The following is an 8215-nucleotide window of genomic DNA, read 5'->3' on the forward strand; positions in this document are numbered from 1 at the left end:
TTTTATTTTATTTTATTTTATTTTATTTTATTTTATTTTATTTTATTTTATTTTATTTTTTGAGACAGAGTTTCTCTGTGTAGCCCTGGCTGTCCTGGAACTCACTCTGTAGACCAGGCTGACCTCTCAAGTGCTGTGATTAAAGGCCTGGCCAAAACCATTCCTTTCTTAATTCTTTTATGAGGTTAGAAAATGAAATAATAATCACAGGGCCATTAATGTGTGTGCACCTTGTCCCCGGTATTTAGGAGATTGAAGCAGGAGAGTCACAAGTTCAAGGCCAGCCTGGACAAATTAAAAGATCTTGTCTTAAAACCAGTGAGGGAGGTGGGGTGTGGGTTGCTAAGAGACTAGTTAATAAGATGCCTGCCTACTACACACAGGGTCTTGGGGTTGGTCATCTCATTAAATCAGGTGTGGCAACATGGTAACACATGCCTGGAATCCCAGCACTCAGGGCAGAGGCAGCAGGAAGAGAAGCTCAGGATCGTCTTCAGCTGGAAAGCAAGTGTGACGCTGGCCTGCATACAGTCAGTAGACCCTGTCTTAAAAAGCATGGGGTGGGAGGTGGGGACACAGCTCCGTGAAACAGTGTTGCTTACCACGGCTAGGCCAAGAAGTAGGTCCTCGTACAGCGAGGAAATAATACGCACACAAAGACGTGCATAAGCAAACACAAGCTGGATATCTGTCTAACTGGTTTGGAAACTAATTTGACTTATGAATTTGAAAGGAGCAAATACCACTTCTGAACTTTATTATGAAAATAACAGGTTTTCTGTTTGGGGCTGGTGTGTGTGTGTGTGTGTGTGTGTGTGTGTGTTATGTGTGTGCTTAAATAGTCCAAATGTGGAAGGAGAAGAATATCCTCAGGTGTTATACCTTAGGTACCATCCTCCTTTGGTTAACAAAGGGTTTCTCAGTTGGATTTAGCGGCCTTTAATCCCAGTACTGAGTGAGGCAGAGGCAGACAGATCTCTGTGAATTTGAGCCCAGCCTGGTCTATAGAGATAGTTCCAGTACAGCCAGGGCTACCCACAGTAACCCTGTCTTAAGAGGAAAGAAAAAACAGAGAGAAAGAGAGAGAGAGGAAGGAAGGAAGGGTTTCTCTCTGGTCTGGAGCTCACTAGGTAGGGTAGACTGCCTGGCCATCCAACCTGCGGGTTCCTCCTGCCTCCTCCCCCTCTCCAGCGCTGGGAACACAAACATACATACCATCGCGACAGATTTTCATTCTGTTTTTTTGAAACAGGGTTTCGGCAGATTGAAGTCAGGTCCCTTGCAAGCATTTCGTCAACAGAGCCACCTCTCTAGTACTGTTTTACTTTTGAGACAGGGTCTCAGGCAGTCCAGGCTGGGCTTGAACTCAGTATATAATGAAGGATGACCTGGAAATAATGATCTTCCTCCCTCACCTCCTTAAAGCTGGGATCACAACCAACACAGCCAATTTGTACATGGCTAGGAACTGAACCCTGGGCCTTATTCATGCTAGGTAAGAAGTCTATCAACTGAGCGACAGCCTCAGCCCCAAGATATAACATTTATTGAAAGAACAGAGACCTGGTTTGATTGCAAAAACCTCTAATCCCAGCACTCAGGAGACAGAGGCAGGCAAGCCCTTGTTGAGTTCCAGGCCAGCCTAATCTACATAAGGAGATCCTGTCTCTAAATAATTAAATAATTGAGAAAGATAGAAACACCTATTTTCTTAGAAGAATGATAATGCAGTATATTAATAAGGGTTTTTTGTTGTTTATTTTTTCTCTGTCTCTCTTCCCCCCCCCCCAAGGGGCATTCAGAAAGGACAAAATGAAGTTGAAGGCCACTTCTCCTTGACTGTCATTTTTTAGAATCATACATTTTGTTAATTAATTTATAGGTTTTCCCTGTGTAGCCTTGGTTGTCCTGCAGCTTACTCTGTAGGTCAGGCTGGCCTCGAACTCACAGAGATCTGCCTGCCTCTGCTGGAATTAAAGATGTGCAACACCACAGCCCAGTTGAAACATACATTTTAAACACTTTATGGGAAGATACTAAGAACCTCAGATATTTCATACTGTATCGTTTTCTAGAAGATATTTAAAAAAAAGTCTCAGTCCAAAGCTGGCCAGTGGTTCAGTCAGCATAAGCACTTGCTTTGCAAGCCTGGTGACCTGAGTTCAATCCTCGAAACCGACTCACGTGCACCACACTTAGCACTATGTGTATGCACAGGCGGAAACACACACACCAATAACAAAATAACATCTTACCCTAAAAGATCAAGTTGTAGAAATAACATCTGATAAATATTTCAGTGGTCTATCAAACAGAGCATAAATATAGCAAGCGATCAAAAAATTAACTCAGTTATGTACTGATATTTTATATCTATGAAAACTCAGATATTATTTATGCTTGACATGGTCAAAACAAAATGCTAAAAAATATCCATTTTATCTAAATTTGAAGAAGACCCTACAGACAATTCAAAATTCAAAAGTTCCAATGCTTTCGTCATAAAAATGTTTTTAATCCATATGTATTAGTAAGAAACGGTTTTGCCTTTTTTTCTCTCTTTCAGTTTTTTTGAGACAAGGCCTTGCTATCTAGCCCAGGTTGTCCTGAACTCATGGCAATCTTTCTGCTATGGCTTCCTAAGGGATTGCAGGTGTGTGCCACCGTGTCCAGCTTGTCTTCTTCATTTCTCTACCTTAGGATACAAAACGTTATTTTGCATCAAGCTTGGTAAGTCACCCCTGGGATCAAGAGGATTTGGAGTTCAAGGTCATCCCTAATTATATAGCAAGTTGGAGGCCCCCTGGGCTCTGTGAAATACTATCTTCAGAAAAACAGAAGAAAATGGAGTGGAGCATGGGGAATGAGCTCAAAGTGAAATATAAAAGTTTTCCTAACTTAAAAAAGGGGAAAAAACTTAAGAATGAGCGTGTGTTGGGTGAGTGAGTTTCAAGACAGCCCACTTTCTTTCTTTCTTCCCTTCTTACTTTCTTTCTTTCTGTTGGTTTTGGTTTTTTGAGACAGGGCTTCTCTACCTAGTCCTTCCTGACTGTCCTGGAACTCGATTTATAGGCCCTCGAACTCAAGAGACCCACCAATCTCTGCCTCTTGAGTGCTGGGATTAAAGCCAAGCACCACCACTGCCAGACAACATAGCATAGTTTCCCTCAAATTGCTAATTAAACACACTAACTTACCAACTGCAATTGTTATCTGCTCAGCAGACCTTTTCTGGAATATTTTTCTTTCTGAGTTTTCATCATATATTAAAATCATGAGTAATGACTAACAGCCATCTAATGTGTTTAAATTTCAATTCTGACTCCTTCGGACTTCTGCTTCAAATTATAGTTTTCTCCCAGCATGGTTTGGAAGATTCAGATTTTAAGGTAAGTCCAATTAAACCCAGAATCTACAAGAAAAAGAATAAAGGACCTGGAGGAACATTTTCCGGAAACAGTGACATGGTTATAGCACAGTGTGACTGGAGTGTAGAACAGCTCACCGCCTAGAAGGGAAATCCAGCTATACCTTCTGTTTTGCTATTTTTGGAAGTTTGTTCAGAATTGTTTGCAGGCAAATGGAGGAGATTCAGTTCCAGAGCCAGAGGTTTTGGCACTTCTGCTCTACCTGACTGGATAGAGGTCGAGGGCAGTGACCAATCTGGGCAACCCATTTCTACATCCTATGCAAATTAATGCACCATTCACCAAAGAAGTGTGCCGGAAGGTCAAAAAATAAAAATCCTCCACAGAGGACACCAGTTGGGAACTTTGATGTTGCAGCATTGTGTCATTTTACACAGCTTCTAATGAGGTCCTCTCAGTAAAATGTCCACTCTGCAAAACAGCAGTGACCTTTCATGAAAATTTTTCCAAGTAACTATTTTCATCCCTGGTATGTCTAAGGTCGGTAAAAGTGTTCTAAATATAGAATAAGGCTTCACAGAAATGTTTGTGCATGCTCATATTGTATTTAAGTTAATGTATTTAAGAGTTTACCTCCTAAATAATCATATCTAAGTGTCACATGCACATATTAACATATTTAGCCAATACAGTCATAAGAATTATTTTTGCCGAGCATGTGATTGCTCTTACATGGCAAATAGTAACGTCACATTCATTTTTACATGCATAACTATCCCTAACCCAGATTTAATACCTTTTCGCACAATTCTACAGGAAAAAAAAAATTTTTTTTTCAAGTGCAATTTAAAATATACTGTCAAAAAACTGGAATCTTTGTAACAATCCCTTTGGAAACCTAAAAAGAAGCTCACGTTATTTTTTTTTTTAGGCATTCTAATAAAAAAAAAATACCCATTAAAAGAGCATATCATAATGCAAATCCACCTAGGGATATTAGGGGTCAAATGAGACAGAGACCTTGCTAACTGTCAACCGACTTTTACTACCACCCATTCATAACTTACAGAGTTCTGGGTACTCTTCCGAAAGTTCACACTGCTAGGGGATAAATAACACCATTCCCTTTTTGGGGGTGGGGGGGGAGTTACCTTTCTGCCCAGATAGTAAACCATGTATTTACTCTGTTTCTAAATAGGAGCCCAGCTCTCTTTGGTAAAGAAGTTCCTTGCTAGCCATTAGCAAATCACATTTCAGAATAACACACCATCTGAACAAGACAGGAGGGCAAATCACTACCACGATGATAAGCTAAGGGTGAAGGGCCTGGCTATGGCACAGGTGCAGAAAAAAAGCCTAGGTATCAAATCTCAGATTACTAGTGAATGGGAATACTGCCCCCCCCCCCTCCACACACACACACCCCTTGTGTTTAGAGACAAGGTCTTGCTATGTAGTTCTGGCTGGCCTGGAATTCGCTATGTAGACCATGCTGACCTCCAACTCACAGGGATTTTCCTGCCTCTGCAGTGTTGGATTAAAGGCGTAGGCCACCATGCGGGACCACTACTCCCTTTTAAAATTATTAACATAATGGACGGAAAACAGGACTTATTCAAACAGCCTGACAGGTGGGCAAGCCCTTATGGCGCTGCCGGCACGCTGGGCAAACTGTGCACCGTGCGTACAGCTGCGGGGCGAGCGTGAACACCTTCCCTGCAACTACAAGACTGCAACTGTGGTAGCTGTACTGAAAGTTGAGGTCCCTTCCCTCCCGTGAGTGAGGAGAGGGCAGCGTTTGCAGCCATCCCTGGCAAAGGTCCTTCAGGGAACTCCGTTCACGGGGTACAGCCCTACCCCAGCCCCCTGAGCAGCTTCTAACGGTACAGCTCTGCAGTGGGTCACGTGACAGCTGGGTGTGTGCCTCCGTGCTGCGCAGAGAGCCAGTTTGCGGGTGTGCCTCAGTGTGTACCTACAGAAGTTATACGCCTGGTTTGGGAAGGCGCGCGAGCGTGTGTGTGTGTGTGTGTGTGTGTGTGTGTGTGTGTGTGTGTGTGTATGGGTGGGGGGGGGGGGGGGGGATGGAAAGTGGACTGTGAAAAAGAGGTTTCGAGAATACTCCTGGGCCAGGCAGGGTGGCCAGGCGCGCCTGCCTGGGTGCCCTGCGCGGCCAGCCCCTGCCCTGAGGTCTACGTCCCGGTCCTCGGGGGAGACGAGGACGTGGGGGGCAGCGGGCCCCCGCCCCCAGCACCCACCTGACGGATCCTCGGTGGGTTCGGCGGGGTGCAGGCCCCGCCCTCCGGGCCGGGGGAGGTGGGAGAAGCCATGTCTGCGTTCCCAGGGCTCCTCTCCTCGGTCAAGCCCAGATGTCCCGAGTGTCCTCGTCTCTTCCGCTCCGGGCCTTCAGCGTTCGGACTCACCCGGGGACCCGCGTGCTCCTGGGCGGCCGCGGAACGCCACCCGTGACCGCGGTGGCCCGTGGGGGGAACTGCTTCCCCAAAGCCCACCTACCTCCTCGCGGGGAGTCGCGGGGCCATGGCTTGCCGGGTGGGCTGCGGGCTGGGCGCTAGCTAAGCGACTGCTGCTGGTGGCTCCGGCGAGAAAGAGGAGGGCTCCTTCCCTCGCCGCGCGCCGGGAGTGCGATGAGCTCATGGACAGCTCCCAGAAATATGTCTATATGCACCACTGCCTGCCGGAGCTCGCGAGGTGGGTGGGGATAAGAAGCTCGGCCGCGCTCCCGCAGCCCGGGAGACGTCCCCGGGGAGGCCCGGCAGCGGCTCCTCCCTGCCCCGCGCGGGCAGCCTAGGCTCCCATTCACTCCCGTGCCGCTACACGCCCGATCTCCCGTCCGCGTGGGCGAGCTGCCCACCCACCCCTAGCGCACGCATTCTTTGTCCTTCCAAACACTCCCTCTTGATAAGGAACGATTCATTTATGCGTAGTGACCGGAACACGAGGGATGCCACTGTGACCTTAGCTCCTGTCAGATGTGGACTGAAGAGAGTGGAGTGTCACAGCTGTGTATCTTCCGAGCTCTGGGCGTTTCCTCTTTTCCTCCTTTCCTCTAGGAGAAAGAGCCTTCCAGCTACCCTTCTGGGTGATGACTTGGCCTCACCTTCTCTAAGGTACCCTGAGCACTTTCCTAGATCCGGGAAGAGGCTGGACCAGAGGTCCAGGTTTAGCATACTTGTGAAAGAGCTTGTGGCACAAGTCACGCATGCTGCAGGATGGCTGGCCTAGTTTTCCTCGCCGATTCCCTGGAATGGAGCTGGAACCATCACTAGCAGGGAAAATCGCTATCCAAGACTTGATCGGTTTCCTTTAGTGACTCAGCTATCCCACGGAGGTGAAAATTTTGTTGTTTGTTCATTTTTACTTAGCTCCGAGGGACAGAATGTAGTTCAGTTGATTACCTACTTGCCTGCTATGAACGAAGCCCTGGGTGTCATCCGAAGCAGTGGATAAACCAGGCGTGGCTGTACAGGTCTACAATCTCATACTTGGGAGGTAGAGGCAGAAGAATCAGACGTTCAAGGTCGTCCTTGGCTCTACAGAGAGTTGAAGGCCAACTTGTGGTACATAAGACATTTATATACAAATAAACAAACAATAAATACATAGGTCTAGAGAGAGGGCCTTCATGCGACTAGATGTTCCTCTTCTGCCATTTATTAACTTTCCTTTTCCTATGAATCTCCACACAAATGTATCTTCAGCTTTAACAAAACAGAGCCAAGCCCCATGGCCCACGGCTGTAGTCTGAACCAAGAGCATCCTTGAGCACAAGGCTTAGGGCATCCTGGCTAACATAGGTCCTGTACCACAAATGGACAAGTCCTTAGAAATCTCTTTAATTACTGATTGCTCTTTTGTCCCAAACTTGATCCCCCGTAGATCTTACTGCCTTCACAGTTCCATCATGTCTGTATTTTCTCTATTCCCCTAGATCAAGCCATCATCATGGTTTGATATTCTACTACCCAAAGTATAACCAGTTTGTATGTTCATACCCTTGCTCCTCACCGCTTGAGAAGAGGTCTAGGAAAACAAATTCACTCCAGGAAATGACAGCTTTCCTTATTGCATCCCTTCTGGATGCTTTGCTCCTGCTGGCGGGATTTGTGTTTACTTGTTTAGTCGTCGAGGTTTATCCACCACCCGAAAGGCAGCATCCGTGCGAACACTGCACCAAGAGCCTTGAATATTATGTCTAATCAATGGAAAATATCCAGGAGCCTTTGCTAAGGTTATTTAAAAGGTTGGAGAGCCATGCTGTGACTTCTAGTTCACAACTTAAAAGCCCAACCTTTCTTTTTCTACATGTTACATTTTCTCAAATGCCCATTAGAGATTATACATATTTGGGGCTGGGGGCACAGCTCAGTGATCGAGGACTTGCCTAGAATGTGTAAGGCCCAGGATTTGAATTAAAGAATTATGCATATGTAAAGTAATACGTTCATAATTTAAAATAAGGTATATTCATATTCAAATGCACAAAAAGACTTCATGATGATACATCATAAAAACTGGTTTAATATCCAAAAGCCATCAACTATCTCACCCAACAGGATTGATTTTGTGTGTGTGTGTGAGTGTGTGTGTGTTTTGCAGTTGGGATCATATGGAGCCCAGGCTGGCCTGGGCAGACCTCTTCTTGAGTATATAGCTGAGGATAAACTTGCGTTTCTCCTTCTCCTGCCTCCACTTTCCAAGTGCCAGGACTATAGAGAAACACCATCCATTCTTATTTATGTAGGACTGGAGATCAAACTGAGGGTTTCCTGGTGCTCGGAGAGCGCTCTACCAACCAAGCTACACCCCATTTCCACTGTGATTGTTTGTTT

The sequence above is a fragment of the Psammomys obesus genome, unplaced genomic scaffold (assembly GCF_907164565.1).
Source record: "Psammomys obesus unplaced genomic scaffold, mPsaObe1.curated_primary_1811, whole genome shotgun sequence".
Lineage (NCBI taxonomy): Eukaryota > Metazoa > Chordata > Mammalia > Rodentia > Muridae > Psammomys > Psammomys obesus.